Genomic DNA, 27,826 nt, shown 5'->3' with positions numbered 1-27,826 from the left:
TGTGCAAATCCTTTTACAACTCACTTGTCTTTAAATCTTTTCTTACCTCCATCATCTTCTTGTAATCTATAAACCCATTTATTCTATAAAACCCTTCTACCTGTAGGTAATTTGTATAAATTCCAAGTCTTATTCTTCAGCAAAGAGTCTATTTCATCTTTCATGGCACACTCCCACTGAATCTTAGTATCCACCTATACAGCTTCATCATAACATTCAAGTTCACCAACATTAGTAAGTAAAATAGAATACAAAGAGGGAGAAAATCTTTATGGAGGTCTAGTTTTCCTTGTTGATCATCTAACATTCACTGGTGTATGTGGTATTTGTTGTTGCAATTATTTCACATCGTGAGAAATTGTTGGAACATCATCTTTTGGAGTATCATCTAGCACTACATAATCATCTTCTTTCTTCTCATGTTGTTGCAACAGATCTTTGTACAACACTTTTTCATTGAATATGACATCCTTGCTTCTTACAATTTTGTGATTTTCAAATCCCAAAGCCTATAACCAAATTCATTAATTCCATATCCAAAAAATACACATTTCTTTGACTTAGCTTCCAACTTGGTTCTATTTTCAAAATCTATATGAGCAAAAGCTACACAACTGAAGGTTTTGAGAAAAGAATAAATCACCTTCTTACCAATCCATGCTTCCTCTGGAATACCACAACCCAAAGGAGTAGAGGGACCTCTATTGATCAAATATATAGCAGTATTGACAACCTTTACCCACATGTGTAAGGGAAACCCAACATGCAATTGCATGCTCCTTGCACACTCCATTATAGTCATGTTCATGCGTTCAACCACTCTATTTTTTTGTGGAGTCCTTGGAACAATTTTTTGTCTACAAATACCATTAGTGGAGCAATAATCTTCAAATTCATGATTGCAATACTCACCACCATTATTAGGTCTAAAATATTTTAATTTCTTACCAGTTTCATTTTCAACTAAGCATTTTCATTTCTTAAAAGTTTGAAATACATTAGATTTTTGTCTAAGGAAATAAACCCATACTTTTCTAGTTGCATCATCAATGAATGTAAAATAATAATGAGAGCCACCAAGGGAAGATACTTGTTTTGGTCCCCATACATCTATATGCACAAGCTCTAATTTCTCTTTTTTATTTTCCTTCGCAATCTTCAAAAAATTCATTCTATTTTTTTTCCATACACACAACTTTCACATAAATCCATACTTACACATTTTAGACCTAGTAAAGCTTTCTTTGAATGAAGTACTTTCATACATTTCTCACTCATGTGACCAAGTCTATTGTGCCACAACATTGTATCAAAATCTATAGCAGCTATTTGTTCTCCCTGATCAACTAAAACAATTATTCTTGAACATTCATTTTTCTCTTAAATAATTAAAGTAGTGACTTGTACAAAGATATAAGGTGCCTACTTTCACACCTCTTGCTACTAAAAGGGAACCTTTTGAAACCTTCCAAATTTTATTATTAAAAGTAACTACACAACCCTCATCACTGAGTTGCCCTACTGAAATTAAAGTCCCACTCAACCTTGGAACATGTCTTACCTCATTTAGTAGCCAATGATTCCCATTCTAAAACTTAATCTCAACTTTTCCCTTTCTAATAATCTGACAGGGTTCATTATCCCCCAAATAAACAAGCCTAAAATCTCCTTAGACATAATCAATGAAATAAGCTCTGTGAGGTGTAGCATGAAATGGAGCACTAGAATCTAAACCCCATGAATCATCAACACTTTCTAAAAATAGAAGCAAAGTATCCTCTTCAGATTTGTTACTTACCACATTTGCCTCCTTGTCTCCAATTAGTTTATCTCCTTCAATTTTCTTTTGAGTCCAACAATCTTTCTTTTTATACCCTGGTTTCCCATAGTACCAGTAGTCATTGAGTCCTCTCGATTGAGACATCCTCCCTTTTGACTTTCCTCTTGATTTCCCACAATTTCCAAAATTACTTCCTCTCTCAATCGTTCTACCTCAACTTTGTGCATTCAAAAGACTTCCAAATGTAGATCCACTCAAGGATCTCCTTTGAGTTTCTTCACTTAAAATAACACCAATCACATCATCATATTTTAGGGTACTAGATCTAGGAACAAAATTACTCACTTCTATTACCAAGCCATTCTAGCTTTCAAGCAAAGAACACAAAATCAAGAGAGCCCTAATTTCTTCATCAAAATTGATACCCACAGAAGATAACTGATTAGTAATAGTATTAAACTCATTTAAATAATCTGCAATAGATCCACCTTCTACCATTTTCATATCAAATAAACACTTCATGAGAAATACCTTATTTTAAGTGGAGGGCTTTTCATACAGTTTTGCTAGGGTTTACATCAACTCTTTTGTTGTCTTCACTTTTGTAATATTAAATGCCATTGATGGTGTCAAGCATAATCAAATTCTTCCAAGTGCCTTTTTGTCCAAAAGATCCCAGTTATCTTTTGACATAGATCCCTGATTCTTGGTTTTGCCTTCCAATGGCTTCCATAAATCCTTCTAATAAAGATAGTCTTCCATTTGTATCTTCCATAACTAAAAGTTCTACCCATTAAACCTCTCAACCCTTAGCTTACCCTTGTTTGCCATCGCTCCCACTCAACTGTGAGACTTTCCTACAGAGGATAACTGAAGAGAACAACCTCGCTCTGATACCGCTTGTTAGGATCAAACCATAGACAGAAATAAAAATTACATGCAAACATAACCAATAACAAAAAATAATAAATCACACAGAAAAGAACACAAGACACCAGGATTTAACATGGTTCACCCAATACCTGGACTACGTCCACCAAATAGCAAGTCCAATATTATTATGATCCAGTGATTATAACTTGATTACAATTTGTAATCCCTTATAGTGCAATACTACCGCAAGAACCAATTTTTAAATCACCTACAATGAAAAAATTCTTAACCATAAGCCCTTTTATACAAGTATTTTTACCACTTTAGGGTTACAACATGTCAGCCATATGTCGGCCACACATCAACCACAATGTCAACCATGACCCAAAATTATTATTTTGATTTATGAAGTATGTACAGTACTTCCCTGATCAATCAACATAAACTAACAATCTCCCACTTGGGGACTAATCAGACTCCACACTAGACAACATTAGAGAGTAATAGTAAGGCTTGATCTGATAAAAAAATATAGCTCACTTTACAGATTATAGATCTTAGTTCAGTCCTCCATTTTGCTTGGCTTCATTCACTTCAATTTGGATAGCTTGGTCACCCTTCAATAATTCATCCTCTTAAGTCCTTTTACTTTGCATGCTAATTGCAGACTCTATAGTTTAGCCACCATATGAAACAACACCCTAGACTTCTTGTCTTTTTTTGGTTTCTAGCACATGCCAACTATTTTTTCATGCCTTGTATCCCCTTATAAAGAGAACGTAGATATTTTTTCATTCATCCTCCATCATCCATTTTAAAGTTGGATAGGATTAAGTATAATTCAATAAATCTACCCACCTTTTCATTTTATTCCTTTCTAGAAACTTCTCCTTGAATCCATTTTGAATTCACCTGAAAATGGTTTATCATGAATTATGTGCCACCAAATCATCATAGTTATCTTCCACATGGTTCACACAATCCAAGTTATCAAACTTGTTAGCTCAGATTCATTGAATTCACGATCTTTTTTATAATTTTGTCACTCGGCATTAACTTGCTTTTGATGCTCAACCCAAACTATGTTGCATGGCATCCACTATCAAATCACTCGACATGGACTAAAGTTTATTGGTGCTCGACATCAACTAAAGTTTACTTGACTTACACTGCATCACTCGACATACAATGAAATTTTACTTTTCTCATATCCAACTAATTTTTTCCTTAGCTTGCACTAACTTTTCTTGGCATCTACTATCTACTCAATCAAGCTTGGCAGCCTCAATTCTTCTTTCTCGTTCTTCTAGAATTTGTCAATGCATCCAACCTTTGTAGCCTTAAGTAGAAAAACAATGCACTATAATATCATTGTCTTAACTAGTCTTTGTACTTCTTTTCTTTATCATAACTCAACCTTTCCTCTAGGTGTTCTTGTTATCTTATTTGATCAAATCCTCTTCATCAATAAAAAAAATAATAGTACTCAAATCATCTACAAAATTATCTTACCAACATAGAAATTTTGACATCAATGACAAAATAATTATTTAAACAAACTTTCATACTTATATTAATATGTTTTCAATAATCTCCCTCTTTGGCATTGATGGAAAACTAGTTCAACCAACAATAATACCAAAAAGAATATAATTACTTGTATTGAGTCTCTTCCTCTATCACCAGCTTCTATATAGGTTACAAAACTCTATTTTGATTATAAAAAAAGAAATTCTAACTAGCAAACAATCAACTCTTCCTTACAACTCTCTTCATTAGTCATCTTGTAGTTCTCTAGATGTGATGATCACTCCCTCTTTTAGGAATCTATTTACTTTGTTCTTATATCTCCCCCTTACTATGTAGATATATCTTGAAGTAGATACATTATCTCCCTCTGAGTAGATATTTAGTTCATTAGTATACTCTCCCTATTTTTTATCTTCAATTCTCCCTCTTTAACAATAATGCCAAAGAATTTTCATCTCAATATGCACATATGAACATTTTTAGTGTCTCCCTCTGTCACCTAGCTTGTGACTGATTTATAGATCTAGCTCTTTGATTACTCTAGGTAACTCCTAAAGTAAGGTTGACTACATCAACATGTAACATATTTCAATCATCTTGTTTTATGCAGGGCACTTCTAATGCTTCTTAAATAGCTTTAGATATGGGTATCACCGATACTTTATCTCTTAGATACTAATGAGCATCCTTAGGTAACGCTTTTGTGAAGATATTAGACATTTTCTCTTTTGTATTTATATATTCCATCTTCACCTCTTTGTCTTAAACTAATTCTCTCAAGTAATGATACTTGATTGCAATGTGCTTAGTCTTTGTATGCATCATAGGGTTCTTTGATATATTGATAGCACTTGTATTATCACAATAAAGTATCACAGGTTCAGTGATTTCCTCTACCATACCTTTGAGTAGTCATTTGATCCATACAATATTTGTACAATTTACTACAGAAACAACATATTCAGCTTTAGTAGTAGATTGAGATATACAATTTTGTTTCTTGTTGGTCCAATAACTAGCCTCTTTCCTAACAGAAAAGCTCCTCCACTAGTGCTCTTTCTGTCATCAATATTTCCAGCCCAATCAACATCAGTGTAGGATCTCAATTCAAACTTCTCATTTTTCTTGTAGTATAGACCATAATCCTTTGTTCCTTTTAGATATCTCATTATCCTTTTAACATCCATTAAATGATTTTCCCTGGGATTAGTAGAGAATCTTGCGACTATCCTAATATATAATGCAATATCAAGTATCTTATTTACTATGCATTGTAATTTGCCAATCATAGACTTGTACAATGTTTGATTCGCCTCAGTTGAATCATCATTCTTTGACAATTTATGTCCTATCACCATAAGTGTACTTATTGGCTTGGAATCTTCCAATCCAAAAGTTGTTATGATCTCCTTTACATATTTAGACTGAGTGATGTATATACCATATGATGCAGGAGCATCTTGCATGGGAAATTTTTTTATTTTTTTTTTAAATTGAAAAAAAAAAAAGTGGAGAGAGAAAGTGACAAAAATTAGAGGAGAAATAATTTTAAAAAGGGAAAAAGGAGAAAATAAAGGAAGGGGATTTCTATTTTTGAGGTGCATAGGTGGCATAATAGAAAAAAATAAAAAAATAAATAGTTGTCATTCCATTTATCGAGGTGTGTGGGTAGAATTCTAGAAATTTATGAATATTGTAGAAAGTTGTGGATATTGTAGAACGTTATGGAAGTTGTAGAAGGTTGTGGAGGAATTCTAGAAGGTTGTGGATAAGTCATGTATTGGGTGGTAAGTGCCTATTTAAGCAAGGCATATGAGCATTTCTAAAGCAAGCTTGGAGAAGCTCAAGGAGAAGCTTGAGAAGTGGAAGCTCGAGAAGGAGAAGCTCGGGAAGTAGAAGCTTCGGAAGGAAAGCTTGGAAAGGTGAAAGTTGTGGAAGGTGTGAAGGCTTCAAGGTGTGAAAGAGAAGGAGGAAGTGAAGAGTGAGTTTTCTTGAGTCTGTGGACAGAGCGCCAAATGCGAGGTAGTTTACAGCAAGATTATGGTGGAGTTGTGAGTGTTGACAGAGCACTGAATGTGAGGCAATTTACACTTGGATCTCGGATAAAGTTGGAGAAGAGCTAGTGGCTGCAGTTTAGAAACAAGGAGGTTGCTTGGTGGCTTGCGAGCACAAGTTGAGATCTTAGAGGTTTCTACCAGAGTGTGGATCTAGACTAGCTTGGGTTTGGATTGGATCTTGAGAGATCTTGTAGAAATGTTAATGTAATTGGTATTGGATTTTCAAGTATAATAAAATTGTCTTCATATTGTTGCATTCTTGGTTGTGAGTTGGTAAGGGTAGTGTGGCCCTTTGTCAGTGGTATTAGAGTGTACCTTCATCAAGTGGTATCAGAGTAGAAGTTCCTGAGTGTACAAGTAGATTGCCGAAGTGTGAGGTAGTTTGTACCAGGACCTTGGTTGGGTGAAGTTTATCAGAGTGGGAGTTCCTGAGCGTGTAAATAGATCGTCGAAGCTGAGGTAGTTTGTACCAGGAACTTGGGAGGACATGCAGATTGATTAATGGATGTGAAGATAGAAGACTAGACTTGTTGAGGCATGATCGTAGAGGGCTTGTGGATTGCAAATTCGTTGTCCTAGACTTGTGATGTGGTTCCTGATTGTTCATGTGAGGTGGCAGGTTGCGATCTAACTTGCAAATAATTCAAGGTTGTCACAAGGAGCGTGGGAAGGATTTTTTGCAGAGGGTTTATGAAGATCTTGGGAGATGGCATCAAGAGGATTGGACCCTAAAATGATTGCAAAAATCCATGATATAGTGGAAAGGAATTTTTCTAAGATGATTTCTCGGTTGGATGCTAGATTGGCTGATCAAGCTAAGAAGGTCAAGGTGGAAGAGGATGGTTTTGCTGATTAGTTTGTGGAGCCTAATGCAGAACCTGTAGAGCAACTAGAGGTTGTTGCTGAAGATATTCCTAACATTGTTGATGTTGGGACAGATGTTGGTTTTCATGATCAATTGGTTGAGTTTGACATGGAGACTATAGAGCATTTGGTCATGGATGATCTAGTTGATGTTGGTGGTGACTTGTATGTTGCAGAGCACTTAGTCGTGGATGATCCAGTTGTTGTTGGAGGTGAGTTATGTATTACAGAGCATCTTGTTGTGAGCAATGATATTGCTAGTTTGGCATGTATTGATGGAGATCTACATGTTGGTGCTGATGTGGAGTTTGTTATTGTTGGTATGGATTCACTAGTTGCTGATGTGAATGAAGGTTTGTTGATGAAGAATTATGTTCAGTTTGTTCCTGGGAGTGAGCATGCTAATTGGTTGAGATTCTGGTGTTTGATAGAGTAATGCAAATGTGGAAGATTTGCATGGTGGTTTTCTTATCCCCGTTGAGGTGGAAACCTTTGGTGAAGATGAAGATGGTGGTAGATCTTTCTTTTGGCATCAAAGTGTGGGACACACTTTTCTATCTACCGAGGGAGTCTGATGCAGGAGCATCTTGCATGGGAAAATTATTATTAAAAAAAAAAATTGAAAAAAAAAAGTGGAGGAGAGAGAAAGTGACAAAAATTAGAGGAGAAATAATTTTAAAAAGGGAAAAAGGAGAAAAGAAAGGAAGGGGATTTCTATTTTCGAGGTGCATAGGTGGCATAATAGAAAAAATTAAAAAAATAAATGGTTGTCATTCCATTTATCAAGGTGTGTAGGTAGAATTCTAGAAAGTTATGAATATTGTAGAAAGTTGTGAATATTGTAGAAGGTTATGGAAGTTGTATAAGGTTGTGGAGGAATTCTAAAAGGTTGTGGATAAGTCATGTATTGGGTGGTAAGTGCCTATTTAAGCAAGGCATATGAGAATTTCTAAAGCAAGCTTGGAGAAGCTTGAGAAGTGGAAGCTCGAGAAGGAGAAGCTCGAGAAGTAGAAGCTTTGGAAGGAAAGCTTGGAAAGGTGAAAGTTGTGGAAGGTGTGAAGGCTTCAAGGTGTGAAAGAGAAGGAAGAAGTGAAGAGTGAGTTTTCTTGAGTCTGTGGACAGAGCACCAAATGTGAGGCAGTTTACAACAAGATTATGGTAGAGTTGTGAGTGTTGAAAGAGCGCTGAATGTGAGGCAGTTTATGCTTGGATCTTGGATAAAGTTGGAGAAGAGCTAGTGGCTATAGTTTAGAAACAAGGAGGTTTCTTGGTGGCTTGTGAGCACAAGTTGAGATCTCAGAGGTTTCTACCAAAGTGTGGATCTGGACTAGCTTGGGTTTGGATTGGATCTTGAGAGATCTTGTAGAAATGTTAATGTAATTGGTATTGGATTTTCAAGTATAATAAAATTGTCTTCATATTGTTGCATTCTTGGTTGTGAGTTGGTAAGGGTAGTGTGGCCCTTCGTCAGTGGTATCAGAGCATACCTTCATCACCATATTTCATTTGATGTACTTACAAACCCACAAAGAACTTGATCTATCCAAAAATAGACATCTCAAATTCTTTCTTCATTTCCCTTGTAAAAGATTTACATAAAGTATCTTGACCTCTAAATATGATATCATCAACAAAAATTTCAGATAGTAAAATACCTTTTCCTTTCTTTGTCTTCAATTATAGTTTGATTTTATCATCGGTCCTCTCAAATCTAATCTTCACAAGATAATTATGAGGCCTTTCACACCATGCTCTTGGTGCTTACTTAAAACCATATAAAGCTTTATGTAGTCTACATACCATGTTTTTGTTGTCAGCATCAACAAATCCTTCTAGTTGTCCTATGTAAACCTCTTCTTCTAATATATCATTCAGAAATGTAGATTTGACATCAATTTGATAAACTTTGAAACCTTTGTATGTAGAGTAAGAAAGTAGAGTTCTTACTCGTTCCAATCTTGCAACAGGAGTGAATGCTTCACCATACTCTATCCCTTCTTCTTGTGCATACCCCTTGCAAACTAATATTTCTTTGTTGCTTGTGAATTCAACATTTTCATCTAGCTTATTTCTAAAAATCCACTTAGTATCAATCACATTTTTGTCTTTTGGTTTGGGAACTAGAGTCCATGTCTTGTTCTTCTCAATTGGTTCAATCTCTTCTTTCATGGCTTTACTCTAGTCCTCATTTTCTAAGGCATCTTTCACTATCCTTGGTTCATGCATGCTAAGAAAACATGTGTCACTTCTCAACTTGTTTCTTGCCATTGGTTTAGCATTTTTGTCTCCAATAATTTGTTCTAGAAGGTGATGCCTCGTGACATACTTTGATAATCTTGGTGCAACTCTATTTTCTTCATCTAGTTTGTCAACTTCTAAATTACTATGTACTTTTATATTAGGTAGTTCGACATTTCTTTCATGTAGACTAATCTCAAAATCAGAATGTGCCTCAGCTTCATTCTATAATTTGGCACTTGATTGTAGCTTGGTTCCTGAATGTAACTCGACATTCATTATATGTGACTCAACAGTCACTAAAACTCGTTGTTGGTTTGCAACATGATTTACAACATCTTCATCAGTAGGCATACCTTCATAAAAGTATACAAATGATTTTTATTCCTCTAGTTCCTTCATAGGTTCAGTCTCATGTACTTTTGTATATTCATCAAATTTCACATTTGCACCTTCCACAACCTTGTTAGTATTAGTATTTAAACACTTATAAGCTTTGCTTCTTGTGGAGTAGCCAAGGAATATACCTTCTTCACTCTTTGTATCAAATTTTCCATTCCTATTGTCCTTGAGGATATAACATTTACTTCTAGTTACCTTAAAATATTGTGCATTGGGTGAGTATCCATACCATAGTTCAAAAGGTGTTGAATGAGTACCTTTCTTAACTTGCACATGGTTCAAGGTATAGACAGTTATACTTACAGCCTCTCTCTAGTATTTCAAAGCAACATTCTTCTCCATCGTGAGTGTCCTAGCATAATACATTACAGATTTGTTCTTCCTTTTAGAAATTCCATTTTGTGGAGGGGTCCTAGGGGCAGATGTCTACCTTTTGATTCCTCTGTCATTACAAAAAATCTCAAACTCATTTGATGTAAATACTCCTCCTCTATCAGATCTCAAACATTTTATATTTTTACATGTTTCCTTCTCAACTCTTGATAAGTACCACTGAAACATTTGAAATGCATCAGATTTCTATTTCACAAACATAATAGTCATTATCCTAGATTAATCATCAACAAACATGTAATATCCCTGTCCAAATCTGATTGAAACTTGCTATATTTCCTTTTAGAAATTTTGTCAAACACTTCTACAACAGAGAGATATATGACTGATTTTATTTTTAGTTTGTTTTCAGAATAAGAAAGATGACTTCTAATATCATAGGATGACTGAAAAATGACTTCTCTTCCACGTAGTCTACACCTAACATGAAATGCAAATCTTTTTTTAATTTTTTCTTGATGCAATATATTACATCTATTCAATGCAAATTAGCACTTACAGCCAAGTGACATTATGCCAAACTGTTGGCATGCAAACTAACATTATATTTCAAACTTCATAATTGATATTTTGGTGATATAAAAATTCTAATATAAAATTAGGTTACAATGCCTTCAACAATCTAACTAGACTGTCCATATAGAACCATGTAGATGTATTTTTAGATAATGCATAAACATGAAGATAAAATGATGGGAACTTGAGATTGGTAGGAAGCTTTAAAACTAATCAGAATCTATCATGCACTGTAGCGATATTGTTCATAGCATTGTAGCAATAGTATTCACGACCATTGTAGTGATAACACTATTCATGATTCCTGTAGCAATGACACTATTCATGATTCCTATAGTAATGGCACTATAGCAGATGGGTATAAACTTCCTAATATGCCTTCGAATTAGTTGTTTAACTCTTTCCAAAGTGTAGATAAAATGAGGGCATCAAATGACCCTTAAATATGAAGTGTATCTTCTTCATAAATTGCTGCAAAAACTCAATAAGCTTCAATGAGATGAATGAAATATCACCTCCAAAAAATGCAACAATATTAGCTAATAGTTTTACAGCCTCAAAGTTTCCAATTAAATAGAGTTATCATTCTCAATGACTGAAATGTCCTGCAAAAACCATTAGCTCCACAAGTGCACAAGCAAATGTCAATATCAAATCTGGATGCTCTACAATGAGGTTCTCTCCTCTATTTATTCTATTCCTTCAACCCTTCTACAAGAAAATAAAATATTATTTTATTGCACTTTTCTAGAAGCTTCCTCCTTTCCAATAATAATTAGTTGTGCTTCTAGAAGATTCCCTTTTCCATATAATATAATATTATTTTAGTGACTTATGATTTAATATTTATTTTACTCACTTTTTAATTAAATTGATTAAATATAAAGTCACCTTTTAATTTTTAAATTATTTAATGACTTTATAAGAAACTAATTTAATTATTTCACCTTATTTCTCCACTTAACCTTCAAAGAATGAAAGGCTAAGAACTCCATTGAGAGGCTAAAAAGATGGGGACATTATAGTCTCCCCCTATAGAAATTGCTTGTCCCCAAGTAATCTCAACTCTGGATGTTGCAGAATCTCTTCACTCTCCCATGTAGCATCCTCAATAGGTAGGTCTTTCCATTTAATCAAATATTCTCTAATGACATGGCTTCTCAATTGCTTCTCTCTAAAATCTAATATAGCCTCTAGTATCAAAATCAACTTACCCTCATCATATAAGGGTGGTAGAACTACAGAAGGAACCACATGATGTCCCAATACCTTCTTGAGGTGTGATACATGGAAAATATTGTGCACTTTGTTGTCTGTCGATAATTCTAGCTCATAAGACACCTCACCCACATGCCTAATGACTCAGAATGGTCCATAGTATCATGACTTGAGCTTCTCTACACCACTCTCTTTGAGAGTAGACTGCCTATAGGGCTACAACATCAAATACACCATGTCCCCAACCTCAAAAGAGTGTTCCACTCTCTTTTGATCTACATACTATTTTTGTTGGTTTTGTGCCTTCCGGATGTTTTCACAAAGAGCCCTCATGATATCTTGATATTCCTGTAACATGTCTCCAGCATTAGGCACTCTACTATCACTCATCAAAAAATAAAGAAAGCTAGGAGCCTCATAACCATACAAGGCCATGAATGGTGTCATCTGAATAGAAAGATGGTAAGTGGTACTGTAGCAGTACTCACAAAGGTATATCCACTTAACCCACCCTTTTTGCTACCCAACAATATAATTTTTGAGGTACCCTTCCACCCATTTCTTGACTATCTCCATCTATCCATTTGTCTGAGGGTGGTAACTAGTACTTGGAGAAAGCTCAGTCCCACACAATCTAAAAATCTCCTTCCATAAATTTCTCATAAACCAACTGTCTCAGTCACTAATAATGTTTCATGGTAATCCATGCAATCTAAACACCTCATAAAAAAATAGTTTGGCAACCTATGTGGTTGAATATGAAATAGTGACTAGAAAGAAATGTTCAAACTTGGTCAAGTGATCAACCACCACATATACGCAATCCTTACCTTGCGCTTATGGCAACCCTATGATGAAGTCCATGGATATACATTCCCACTTCCTGTCTAGAATTGGAAGTGGCTATAATAAACCAGCAAGATATGTATGGTCCTGTTTGTTCTACTAAGAAACAACACACTCCCTAACATATTGTAGAACATCAAATTTTAGTCCCTTCCAAGTGAACCTCTCCCAAACCTGTCAATAGGTTTTGAAATACCTAAGATGGCCTACCAATGGTGAATCATGAAAGGACCTCACTACTGTGTTCTATACTTCTGATCCTAGAGTCAAGAAGATCCTCCCCTTGTAAATGATAAGATCATTCACCACCGTGTACCTATCATCCTGCAGTGACCCATCAATAATACCTAAAGCCCAAAAATTCTTAGAATATTCTACCATAATCAAATGATTCTAATCCTCTAAAACCTCAGCCATAGAGCTCAAATGTGGTAAGCAAGACAAGGCATCAGTAATTATATTCTGTGAACCTTTAACAAAAGAAATGTCAAAGTCATAAGATTGCAACTTACTTACCCACTTCTATTGATGGTCATTAAGATCTCGTTGCCCAAGGAAATGTCTCAAGCTATTATGCTTTGTTTTTACAATGAACTGACTACCCACTAAGCATTGCCTGAACCTGGCTAGTGCATGCATAATGGCCAACATTTCCTTGTCATATATACTATAGCTCCTCTTTGGACCTCTCACCTTCCTGCTCTCATATGCAATTGGATTTTTGTCTTGCATAAGGACAGCTCCAATCCCCTCACCTGAAGTGCCACATTGCAACTCAAAGGGTTTAGTGAAATCAAGAAATCCAAGCACTGGGCAAGTAGTCATAAGCCATTTGAACATCTCAAAGCATTCTTGTGCCTCACGAGTCCAAAAAAAGGCTCCTTTCTTGGTCAAATCTATAAGTGGTGCTGCATGGCGAGAATACCCATTGAAAAATCTACGATAGAAGCCACATAAGTCCAAAAATCCTCTAAGTTGTGTCAGATTTGTCAGAGTAGCCACTCAACAATTTTCTTGACCTTATTCAGATGCATCTAAATTCCTTCTGCACTAATGATGTGACCCAAATATAATAATTTTGTCATGCCCAAGTCACGTTTAGATTCCTTGGCATATAGAGATTCATTACCAAGAATACCCAAAACTATGTCAAGATGTGCAAGATGCTCTTCCCATGTCCTACTATAAACCAAGATATCATCAAAGAAGACTAACACAAATCACCTCAATTGTGAATGAAATACCCTATTCATAGTAGATTGGAATGTAGCAAGGGCATTAGTTAGCCCAAACAACATAACCACAAAATCAAAATGTCCACAGTGGAAACAAAAAGCTATCTTCTCAATATCTTCTTCCCTCACATGAATTTGGTGGTAACCCAATCTCAGATCAATTTTGGAGAAGTACTTGGCACCATGCAATTCATCAATCAACTCATCAATCTTTGGAATGCGATATATGTTCTTGATTGTTCTCTTGTTAAGCATTCTATAATCAATACACATCCTTAGAGTAACATCCTTCTTTTTAGCCAATATTACTGATGAAGCAAAAGGTGACTTACTTTTTCTAATATGCCCCATAGCTAGCAACTCCTTGATAGTTTTTTCTATCTCATCTTTAAGCTTCTTAGGGTGCCTATAGGAAGTGACTATCATGAGCTTAGCACCCTCATCCAATTCGATGATGTGCTCTATCCTCTATTTGGAGGTCTACCAAGTGGAATCTCGCTAAAGACCTTATCATGCTTGATCCTCAACTCTTGTATATTAGGAGGATAAATAAGTTTTTTCTGCTCTTCCTATGTTGGCTTCAAAACACAACCTGCTTCACACTCAACCATGTCATGATGCAAGAGAATTTCCATTTTCCTAGAAGAAATAGTCTTGCAATTAGTATCTATGAGTGCTTTCAACACATGAGTTTTTCCATCCACCTCAAATCTCATTTCCATCTCATGAAGGTTGAGGGTGAATATTCCTATGTCATGTAACCATGTCATTCCCAAAACCATTTTTGTGTCTCCCATGTTCACCACATAAAAATCTTCCTTCAACTCATAATTATTCAAGCGCATGGGAAAATTTGAAATCATCTTGTCACACACCTAAGAGTGTAACCATTAGCAACCTTAACTTAAATTCCCTCAAACTCCTCAGTATGTATACCACACCTCTCAACAAGCCTAGCATCAATGAAATTATGTGTCACACCTATATCAAGAAGTGTAATAATATTTTGACTAGAAAGAACCCCTCACATCCTAAAAGACCCTTCTTGCTAAATACTTGTGAGATGAGCCTCTTTAATCTTCACCTCTTCCTCTCATTCTTCATCATGTTCTAATTTTTTTGGTTCTAAATCATTAATTTTAGATTGCTAGTTTGAATCAAAATCTTCAACTAGTGCCCACATTGCATGATTTGACTTCCCCTTAGGTTTCATAGGGAAATCATGGTTAATATCATATGGTCCCTTATAATAGAAGCATAGTTTCCTCTTCCTTAAATCATTAAGAGTCTCACAGTCAAATGAAAAAGTAGACTTACCTTTAGCTTTTTCCTCCTTAGGAAACTTCTTGTTGTCACGATTGGAAAATGTTCCCTTTGATGTAAACTTGCTAGTAGGGCTAGTGAACTCCATGCGTCATGCCTTCTTCATTGCTTCTTGTAGTGAGGGAGGATCAAAAGCTTTCAACCAACCCTTCAATGGCTCCATCAATCCTTCTATGAATAAGACCACCAATCTTCTTTCACTGATGTTAGAAACCATGACCAATAACTATTGGAAGTCATTCATATAAGCATCAAGGGAACCATGTTGTTTTAGTTGTGCCAATTCATGAAAACTCACCTCAGGATCTTTGACATCAAACCTTTCAATCAGCCTATTGTAAACTCCTCATATGTAGTCATGAGGTTGTGTCCAAGAGTGACTAACCCATGATACCACCACTCATGAGCAGTTCCTTCAAGATGTAGTGTGGCAAATCTTATGGCATCCTCTTCAGGCATTGGTCTCAAAGAAAGATAATTATCAAGCTTTTGAACCCAAGACCTAGCTGTGCATTTGTTACTTCCATCATAGTAAGACATGCAAATCTTACCAAGTGTTTGTTGATAGTCATTTCTTCGAGCATAGTGATCATTCCTTCCTCCTCTCCTATTTGTTTGAATCATGAATTCATCGAATGTCCATATTTCTCTCATATTAGAAGGGGGAGCGGTATACTCCAAGTAGGCCTATCTAGCTTCGTCTCCAAAAGAAATAGCTAGAGCAACATGTGGTTGTTCCTCTCTTGGTGTAAAGGTGGGAGAAAAAGGGCTAGGGGCCAATCTGCTAGTATCTTTAGTGGGATGTATAGACCTTTCCTCATTAACTCCACTATGTTCAACTGTGTTTTGATTTTGAGTGGCTTGTTGATCCATTTTTGCTAATAAGTGTGCCATCATATCAAGCATAGTATCAAATTTCCTTTCAGCTCTTGCATCCCTATTTTCTTCTTCTACCATATTTTGAACTGTTTTGCCAGTCTCTCTTTCTCTTAATGCTTCTAAGAATGTATCTCCTTCAACTTGAGGATTCTGATATTGTTGTCTCTGTTGTTCCCTATTATAACATTTGATTTCTCTCTCACTCATCTATTGTTTGACTGATCATAGGATGGCAGGATGAAAGCTCTGATACCACTGTAATATCCCTATCCAAATTTGATTGAAACTTGTTATATTTGCTTTTAGAAATTTTGTCAAACACTTGTACAGCAGAGGGATATATGACTGATTTTATTTTCAGTTTGTTTTTAGAATAAGAAAGATGACTTCTAATATCATAGGATGACTAAAAAATGACTTCTCTTCTACTTAGTCTACACCTAACATGAAATGCAACTCTTTTTTCTTTTTTTTCTTGATGCATTTTATGACATCTATTCAATGCAAATTAACACTTATAAACAAGTGACATTATGTCAAACAGTTGGCATGAACACTAACATTATATTTCAAACTTCAAAATTGATATTTTGTTGATATAAAACCAGGTTACAATGCCTTCAATAATCTAACTAGACTATCCATACAAGATCATGTAGATGTATTTTTAGATACTGCATAAACATGAAGATAAAATGAAGGGAACCTGAGATTGGTAGGTAGCTTTAAAACTGATCAAAATCTGTCATGCACTGTAGCAGTATTGTTCACAGCATTGTAGCAATACTATTCATGACCACTGTGGTGATAACACTATTCATGATTCCTATAGCGACGACACTAGTCACAATTCCTGCAGTGATGACACTATAGCAGATGGGTATAAACTTCCTAATATGCCTTTCAATTAGTTGTTTAACTCCTTCCAAAGTATAGATAAAATGAGGGCATTGAATGATCCTTAAATTTGAAGTGTATCTTCTTCATGAATTACTGCAAAAACTCAATAAGCTTCAATGAGATGACTGACATATCACCTCTAGCAAATGCAACAATATTAGTTTCACAACCTCAAAGTTACCAATGAAAGAGAGTTATCATTCTCAATGACTAAAATGTCCTGCAAAAACCCTTGGCTCCACAAGTACATAAGCAAATGTCAATATCAAATTTGGATGCCTTGCAATGAGGCTCTCTCCTCTATTTATTCTATTCCTTCACCCCTTCTAGAAGAACATAAAATATTATTTTATTGCACTTTTCTAGAAGCTTCCACCTTTCCAGCAATAATTAGTTATGCTTCTAGAAGATTCCCTTTTCCATATAATATAATATTATTTTAGTGACTTATGATTTAATATTTATTTTAGTCACTTTTTAATTAAATTAATTAAATATAAAGGCACCTTTTAGTTTTTAAATTATTTAATGACTTTATAAGAAACTAATTTAATTATTTCACCTTATTTCTCCACTTAGCCTTCAAAGAATGAAAGGCTAAGAACTCCATTAAGAGGCTAAAAAGATAGGGACATTACAAAAAAACGTAATACACTTATCACCTTTGTAATTCTACACTTCAATTGGTCCATACAAGTCAATATGAACAATCTCCAAAATTCCTTTTGACATATGAGTCTTACTTTTAAAACTAGACTTTGTCATTTTGCCTAACTGAAATTGTTTTCAAATTATATTGGCAGGTTTCTTCAACTTAGGCAAACCTCTCACTCTTTTCATGTTACTAATAATAACTAATTTATCAAAATTAACATGACATAACATCTTGTATCACAGCCACACATCATCATATTCAACAACTAGACAAGTAGCATCATTCATATCAATGTAGAACATATTACCTCTAGTTTGATCACCTTTTCCAATTAGCTTTCCATCACTCTCATATATCTTAGAAATCTTTTTTTTAAACTCAACCTTGCGGTCTAAAATTTTCAGTTATGACACACTTAACAAATTATATAGTTAAGTCCTTCAACATAATAAGCATTGTCACATGAAATATTTTCTATGAGTTTGATAGAACCTTTTTTATCAGACATGGTGCATCATTACCAAACCTTACACTATTTCCATCATAATAATTTGAGGTAATGAACTTACTTTTATCTCCAATCATGTATGTGAACACCCACTGTCAATGATCCATCATTCATTCTTGTCCACACAAGACACTAGAGTAGTTGCCTCATTCTCATCAAATTCATCCTTCAATATTACAACATATATCACTTCATCATTATGTTTCTCTGATCGATCTTTGGTTTCCTCTTCTACAATGTACCAAGACTTCTTTCTTTTGTCTTTGTAATCTTTGTTGTCTTCATCTCTCTTGCTTCTATATTTATCTCCACCTCTAATATTCTTATTCTTTGGACATCTAACAATAATATGACCAACTTCATTGCAATTAAAACATATGATAGGTAACTCACCTTTGAATTTTCCTTTACCTCTAAGAAGTCTTCTTGCAAGTAGTGCTTCAAGTTGTTCCACATCTTCCTCATCTATATCACTATCACTAGAAACATATTTTACCTTTTTCTTCTTCTTCTTCTTATAACGTTCTTTAAATGATAGCTTAGCTTTAAAAGCATATTCCACATTGTCAGATTTGAAGTTGCCAAAATTAGATAGTTCAAAAGCAGCGAGTCGACCTACTAGACCTTCAAGAGTTAGATTAGAACCTGATATACATCTCAGTTCTTGTATTGTAGAAACTATAATAGCATAGATGGTTAGTAGTGTTTTCAAAACTTTTCTTAGTACAATCTCATAATCTATCTTACCAATAGCTCCTCTCATGGCATTAACAACATCTTTTATCCTAGAGTAATATTGAGCAACATTCTCACCTTCTTGCATTCTCATATCATCGAACCTACCTCTAAGACTTTTAGATTCGCTTCATCTCCATAGATGCTGTGAAGAGAATCCCACATCTTCTTTGCATTGTCACAACCCTTGATGTCATCAAACTCAGCATAACTTTGGGCAGAGGCAATCTACAACATTGCCTGATTGTGTTCTTTCTTCTTTTTTAAATCTTCAATAGCTAGTGGTCCAGTAGGGTCAACATGCTCAGTGGTGATGGTAGATTGTGCATGGTCTCCAAGACCTCCTAGGTGTAGCTTCATTAGAATTTTCCATGCAAGAAAGTTATTCTATTAAGCTTGGGTCCTCTCTTTTTGACATCTTGATCTTTTTCTTCCAGTACCTTCAAACTAGTCCTCTAAAGAATTGGCTCTAATACCAATTGTTGAAATTCTTCAGAATAACTGGGGCAGTGGGGGGTGGGGTTTGAGGGTGAATTAGTTATCCAAGGTCCAGATGTACAAATAAATATTTTCACAACTTAGTGAAACCATATCCATAAAACATATTCATTATGCATGCATCAATATTAGATCATACAACTCTTAAACTTGTAGGTTACTATCAAATCAACTTTGCAGAAATGTAAGAATGAAACATAACAGATTCAATAGCACATTTGACACAATGATTTAAATGCTACTAATTCTCACTCTTCTGAAGTGATGTTGTGTGAAAGGCCAACCTTATTAAAGGTTACAATGCACACTGTTAAATGTTACCTAGTTAAAGAATTTCAATCACCCTGTTAGGAGTGAGCCTTGTTAGAGAACTTTAGGCTATTCCATTCGAATTCCACCCAGTTAAAGGATTTACAAATTACTATTAGGTCAACCTTAATCCAAAGGATTTTACCTAAACTAATATAATTATTAGAGAGTAATAGTAAGGCTTGATCTAATAAAGAAATACAACTCAATTTGCAAATTATAGATCTCAGTTCAGTCCTCCATTCTGCTTGGCTTCATTCACTTCATCTCTGATAGCTTGTTCACTCTTTAAGCATTCATCCTCTTAAGTCCTTTTACTTTGCATGCTAATTGCAGACTGTATAGTTTGGCCACCATATGAAATACCACCCTAGACTCCTTACCTTTCTTGGGTTCTTGCACATGCCAACTATTGTTTCATGCCTTGTATCCCCTTATAAAGACAACTTAGATCTTTTTTTGTTCATCCTCCATCGCATTAGGTAAGATTCAATGAATCCACTTTGAATTTTCCTAAAAATGGTTTATCGTGAATTCTATGCCACCATCTCATCATAGTTATCTTCCACATGGTTCACACAATCTAAGAAATCAAAATTGTCAGCTCAGATTCATCGAATTCATGGTCTTTTCATAATGTTGTCACTCGACATTAACTTTCTTTTGATGCTCGACACAAATTGTGGTGCACAACATCCACTATTAAATCACTCAACACAAAATAAAGTTTACGAGTGCTTGAAATCAACTAAGCTTTACTTGGCTTACACTGTATCACTTGGCATACACTGAATTTTCACTTTTCTCGGCTCCAACTGATTTTCTGCTCAACTTGCACTAACTTTACTTGGCACCTACTATCCACTCAGTCAAGCTTAGTAGACTCAATTCTTCTTTCTTGTTCTTCTAGACTTTGTCAGTGTATCCAACATTTGCAACCTTAAATAGAAAATCCATGCACTATAATATCACTATCTTAACTGGTCTTTTCTCTTCTTTTCTTTATCATAACTCAACCTTTCCTCTAGGTGTTCTTGTTATCTTAGTTGATCAAATCATCTTAGCAATTATCTTACCAACATATCAGGTTTGACATCAGTGACAAAACAATGATTGAAACACACTTTCATATTTGTATCAATCTATTTTCAATAGTTGTTTTCTATTTTGAATTGAATTTCTAATAAAACCCCTAATTAGGAAATGCAAAGCACCATCTCATTTTTCACAATAATTGGAAAAGCTTTATAAGTGCACTGGTAACCAAACTTTGACAACCATGATAAAATGATAGAGATCATCTAATAGCCTTCATATTCCAAATTGTCGTTGCCCTACTCTAACAAATCATGGATGCATTCCCTATTTAGGAAATTATTAATTACAATTTTAATTGATAAAAGAAAATTTATTCAATTTTCAATTCATATCTTTCATCTCTATTGTGAATAATTGATTTATAAGCTCATACTAAATTTTTTAGTTGTCTGTGAAAAATAAATTATTTTTAACAACTTGTCCTATGAAACATTTTAATGGAGGAATGATAGATTTCAAAAATCATCTGTGTTTGACAGTTTCATTTTTATTGTTTTCACTTAGATAGATTTAGGGTTCTCTTAAAAGTGATGATTTGAATTTAATTTTTAATAATTTAATTTTCATTGTTGAGCATGACAGTTGTTTAATAGCATGGCTTTCACGCTCATAAATTTTTTCATTTGTCATATTTCAAAGTATTTAACTTGATTCGTTATTCTTATTTTTATTGTAAAAAAATTAGAATCTATTTATAGGGACCTAACTGTCCATTTTATAACTTCTCCTGAAATAATTAGTGCTATCAACTAATTGAGATAAACTCTATTCAGTATTTGTTGATCTACTTCAAGTGTGATGATTATTTCTAACTTGTGTATTCTCTATGTGGAAATTAGTTGGCTCCAATCAGATGGTGATAACTTCTTATATGTCCTCATTTTTTAATATTGATAAATTTCAATTTTAGCGAATGATAATTCTTGATATATATTTACTTCAATTGTTACATCCAGAACATGGATACCACTTAGTTTTCTACTTTTTAACAAACCCTTCTGATATCCTTCTACATGATGCTTAAGTTCACGATTTATGTTGTAATGATGATGAAATGTTTTCAATGAAATATGTTATTGCATTATATAATAAACTTCTAAAAATGATTATTTTGGTTGAAAATATTTCCTCCTTTCGTTGAATAGGCAAGCTCTATTATGATCTATTTGAATTCCAGTACTCCAAGTGGTGCCTATTGGATATAAAAGATGTTCTAATTGCACAAAAACACCATTTCCATCCAAATTGAACATTTCTTCTAATATTGAATTTATTGATTTTAAGCTTTCTATGTATCTAATTAACTAGTAAAATACAATTTGAGGAAGATGGAATGATTTTCCCTGTACTATTTATGTAAATTGTACTACATACTACAACCTTTCTTGCAGAACTATTGAGCCTACTATGTGGGAAACTTATTTTTATACTTGTCTTTTTATATTCTTATATTTATCTAATATTTAACCTAACTTTTTCTCACACTTGTCCATAGGAATCACCTAAATGTGCCCTCTTTTCCATGGAAGTAGGCCCAATTGTCATCTCAATTATTGTGTTCCTAACATAAGCATTACATAGGTTTAGGGTTTGAATGTCTAATGGTGTAAATTGTAGTTTAAACCTATAATATGTTGTGATTGTAGTTAAATGTACTCCTTTTGATAGTTTATTAAATATTCTTTTTACAGTTTGAGTTTGAATGGTTGGAAAGTTATGATCTTTGTTAGTTTCAATGTTGCTATTTGTTATGAATTTTTCCTATAGTATATCATGTTTTGTATTAATTTTGGATTCTTTTTTAGTGAGAATTATTATCCAATACTAGACCCTATATCCCTGCTATTCTAAGATTACTTGAATAATTAAAATGTTTCTTTAGTTTAAAATAGTACTTGCATCATTATTATTTTTCTAAAATCATAAGCAAGTCTTTGTTTCCATTCAATCTATGTGCAGTGTGAAAGTATTCAATGAGAAGTCTTAGTTTCCATTCAATTTATGCAATTTGATAAATATCCAATGAACTTGGAGCTAGTTACCTCAAAGCTGAAGTCTTTTATCTACACTAAAACTGCCTTTTCGTGCTAGCATTTGGCAGGAACTTTGTTGTAGAACAACTCTCTCTTTTTTTATTGAATGGGACTATAGTGTAATCTAAAATACTTCATGCTTCAAATTTGAGCATTGCAAGTTAAAATTTTAATATTAGACATCTAATTGTAACTTGCATTTATGATGTATTAATAATCAAAATATATTCTAGTTATTGGGTTACATTGGTTGACTTAATGAATTTGACTAAATATTAAAAGATGTTATGCACAAAATTATAAAATTAGCATATAGTTAATTGAAAATCTAGTTCAAAACTAATCAATAACTATTGACTCTAAAGAGCTTCCATATGTACCTATTTTGATTGTTCTCGTTATATAAGAACCATTTGATGTAAATGATAAAATCATACTCATAATTACAATATTATAATCTTGAGTCAATTATTTTATACCAATCAAAATAATGTGGGCTTTGATAATTCATTGATTCCAAGTAGTAACAGTGCAAAATTATCTTGATGATAGGATATAAGAGAATCCAACATGAAACATAATTTTGTAAATAAGACAATTAAAATAATTCAAGTAATTATGAAGTAATGGATAACAACTTCCTTAATATTGTTTTGACATTTTTAGACTAACTAGTGATTATTAATTTTCCTATATAAATATGTGTGATTCTTTAATTTTTTAATTTTTTAATTTTGATGACGTGTCCATAATTTTTTTTTATATTGAAATCATTTACAAATCTTGTGCTCATCCGAGCAACAACATGAGACTCACAACCTTATTCAAGCTCCTTATAAGCAATTACACTAGAAACAACAATTGGAACACCAAAAGTCCTAACTTAGAATCCACCTTTCTACAATGAGACAAATACAACTAATAGAAGACCAAAGGTCGCAACTTAGAATTCCGCAAATATGTCCCTATTAGGATTTAAATTGGAGTCTCCATTATTTATTAAGAACAATTGCCAATATATAAAATAATTAGACAAAAATACTTATATTAGTCAAAAGAAAAAACTTCAACCCATTGACTCTTCATATTTTCAAATATAATAGATTTTTATTTTATAGTTTAGAGAAAAACTACAATTTAAATTTAAAAAGACTCCTAATTGGTACCACATCATCTTTTATTATATACATTCTAAATGACATTCTATGCACATGTATGAATGACTGAATAATTCATTCTAATAATATTTCCCCAACCACTAATTTGTTTTAGTATATACATGTGACATTTGGTAGTTGGATTCTCAACCTCTTTCCACACGCGATATCTTCAACAAGTCTGACAAAGTCACGTTCCAGTATCTTATATACAATTTTGAGTTTGTTTAGAAAGCCACAGTGAACATATTGAACCAGTATTAGCTTCCAACAGTGGCGGTCAATCTCTATTGCTTGGGCCCATTCATAAGCATTTTCAAAAAACTCTTTGAATCTCCTGAAGAGGAGACAATCACAGGATTTTTTGTTCTCCAAAAGAAAAATTCCTTAGATCAGCTCCAAAATAACATCTCTTTATAGCTTAGCAGCATTACTTCTATCGATCCAAGTCAGACCCAGTTCTTCTCCTCCTTTCTTTCATTCTTCTAATTTGATTAATCACAATTTAAAGTCATCATAACTCAATTGAAATTGAATGGTTTTTTTTTTTTTTTGGCAAATGTGGATGAGGCCACAAACTATATATTAAAATAGCTAGTTCGATAACTCCATGGGGAAAGAACTAAAAAGAAAACCCCATTTCTTCGTTGAAATACAAAAAAAATAAGCAGAAGAAAAGCAGCCCAAAAAAGATTTCTCCTACGACAACACAAACTACAAAGGGCTGCAATTGGAGACATTAATTTGAGTCCTAGATAAAAAGTTCTGCTAGAACAAGAAAGGCAGATAGAATAATTGGATGAGAATTAAGATTGGGATGTGAAGCCGAGGCAACAAACTCTACATGTTGATCATCACATCCCATATTTGCTAAATAGTAGGCCACAGAATTACCTTCCCTATATATATGAGATATCTGATACTCTCAAAACGAATCCAATAACCCCCAAATCTGTTTTAGGATATAAGTAATTTTCCAATTGAAAGAATTTTTTGAGAGACATGCTTTAATTATAATCATTGAGTCACCCTCAATATGAACTGAATGAAAACCATTTCTTCTTGCTAGTATTAAGCCAGCTAGCAAAGCATGTGCCTCTGCCATATTATTTGTCCCTAGAGGTAAAGGTTGAGATTTAATTGCTAAAACCCTTCCACACTCATCTCTAATGCAAGCTCCAATTCTTGATTTGCCTGGGTTTCCACGTGATGCACCATCAAAGTTAATCTTAACAAAACCAGATAACGAAGGAGTCCACTTGACATTTGATCTATCAACTTTGCCGGATAATTTTGGATTTGAATGAGTACCCATAGGAATGCGAATAGCTTTCCAATTCTGAATGATACTACTAGCCCAAGCTGATAAATAGTGATTAAAACTAACAAAAGCAATTGAAGAATTAACGCTTTCGGATATAGATTTCTCAATCTGATCTTGCACCTTGCTCATATGTGAAGAAGCATGATGAAAGATACGCTTGTTTCTTTCCCACCAAAGTACCCAAACAATAGCTGAAGGAGCACACTTCCAAATACCATGAAACATTGACTTAGGATAAAGCAAGGGCCATGATTGAAAAAGATTTCACAAGCTGTTCGAAAGTGGCATCTCATAATTGAGTTTCTTGAGCACATGTAACTAGCACTATTGCGCATAAGGACATTGTAATAGTATGTGATCTACAGTCTCCTACGTTTCTTCACACAAAACAAACTTAAATGGCTGAGCTATTGAAAGTCTAGACAATTTATCACTAGTTAAAATCCTTTTTTTTAAAGCAAGCCAAGTGCAACAGCCTGCTTTGGGGAGCACAACATTATTCCAACAAAGATTGAAAGCACGATGTGGGGGCCTAATTTCAGCCAGATTTTGTAATGCTTTATAACCTTCTTTAACATAGTACCTACCATCTTTAGAAGGAGCCCATCTTACTACATCCTTATCTCGAGAAAAATAAATATTTCTTTCCTTAAAAACTCCCAATAAAAAGGAACACTGATTATTGTCTAGCGGTAAGGATGTCGGATCCTTCCAAATACCCTTGCCTGAGTGTAACTCAATTGCAACCACAAAATCAATCAATTTTGAGCCCCAATGTTGGTTAGTGATATGCATGATCTCCAAAGCTTGGGGAGAGTTAACAAGAGGTGGGAAGCCCAACCAAGAATCTAACCAGAAAGAAACAGATAACCCGCTATGTACTTTGCACGTGATGTAGTTGAAGACCACCTCTCTTGAAGCCATCATAAAATTCCAAATTGCTGACCCCTTTGGAGGATTTGCTAAAGTGAAGATACGCAATGGGTCATCAATATCCAAATATTTCTTACGCATAATAGAACACCACTTGCTATTTGGTTTGTCATACATAAACTAAACGAGTTTGCCTTCAAATGTTTTATTTCTACTTAGAAGTTCATGCAAGTCCACCCCTCCTTTAGACTTAGAATGAGACATCTCTTTTAAAGATATTAGGGGAATCTTGTTATCCCCGGACATATTATCTGACCAAAGAAAACTTCTAATCAGTTTCTCAATTTGGCTAATAGCAGAGGCAGGAGCATTCAAGAGAGCAAAAAAATAATTTGAAATTGCTGTTAACACTGTTTTGACTAATAGGATTCTCCCTGATAGTGATAGCCATCTCGCTTTCCAAGCTGCAAGTCTATGTTTTATCCTCTCAATGATGTTGTTCTAGTAGACAACTTTGTTTGCTCCCAAAAAAAAGGAATTCCCAAATATGTTGATGGAAGTTTACCCACTGGAAATTGTAAAATATTTTGGATTTTGCAAGCCAAAACAGACTTTGTGTTGAAAAAATAAATTTTTGATTTGAGCTGATTAACTTTCTGACCTGAAGCTAGTGTGTAAGCTTGGAGGGTTCTCTTTATCTGTCTCACTTCTTGAATGGAGGCATAACCAAAAAGTAGTGTGTGATCCGTAAAAAGAGAATGTGTAACAGACTCATTAGTGCCTGCAATTAGAGCACCTTTCCATACTCTTTGCACCTGTTGGGACTTAATTGACCTACTGAACGCTTCTGCCATCAAGATAAATAGAATCGGAGATATAGACCTTGAAACTGAATGTTACAGGTAATGGCAGTGGAGAATTTGGGGAGGCATCATTTATACAGAAATGGAAATCTGTAGGGGAACACAATGTCAGTGAGGAGAGCAAATTCAGGGTTGATTTCAAATGGGACTTGAGCTTTGGGACTCCTGGAGCATTTCTAATAAGAAATTTGCATCACCATGAGTTTTTTCTCAACTCTTTGACGATTGAAATTCCTGAACAGGGAAGTGTTCATTTTGCGTGCAATTCTTGGGTTTACCCTGCCAGTAAATACAAGACAGATCGGATTTTCTTCTCAAATAAGGTTTGCTCAAAACTTCTGTCTTTCAATTCTGTTATCCTTACAGTTCAATTGGTTGAAATCGCGAATTTTGAGCTCAAAATTTCGTTTGTTGGTTCTGCAATTGCAGAGCTATCTACCGGCTGATACACCTCTTGCCTTGGTGGAGCTGAGAAGTAAAGAACTTGAGAATTTAAGAGGAGACGGAACAGGAAAGAGGGAAGAATGGGACAGAATATATGATTATGATGTTTATAATGACCTTGGAGATCCAGAAAAAGGTGAGGAATACAAACGCCCAATATTGGGAGGATTTAAAGATTTCCCATATCCGCGAAGGGGAAGAACAGGACGTCATCGCAATAAAAGTGGTTTGTATTTGGCCCTAAATTTTATGGATTGTCTGGTTTGTAATTAGCC

At 34.4% G+C, this 27,826-nt stretch overlaps 1 pseudogene; it reads left to right on the top strand.

Moving 5' to 3' along the window:
• The window catches only part of LOC149562393 (putative linoleate 9S-lipoxygenase 5), an 82,186-nt pseudogene that overhangs the window by 51,617 nt on the left and 2,743 nt on the right, over positions 1–27,826 (top strand).

The sequence above is a fragment of the Cupressus sempervirens genome, chromosome 4 (genome assembly GCF_028749045.1).
Source record: "Cupressus sempervirens isolate cs-2001-9-10 chromosome 4, ASM2874904v1, whole genome shotgun sequence".
NCBI lineage: Eukaryota > Viridiplantae > Streptophyta > Pinopsida > Cupressales > Cupressaceae > Cupressus > Cupressus sempervirens.
This window is presented reverse-complemented; position numbering and strand designations above follow the sequence as displayed.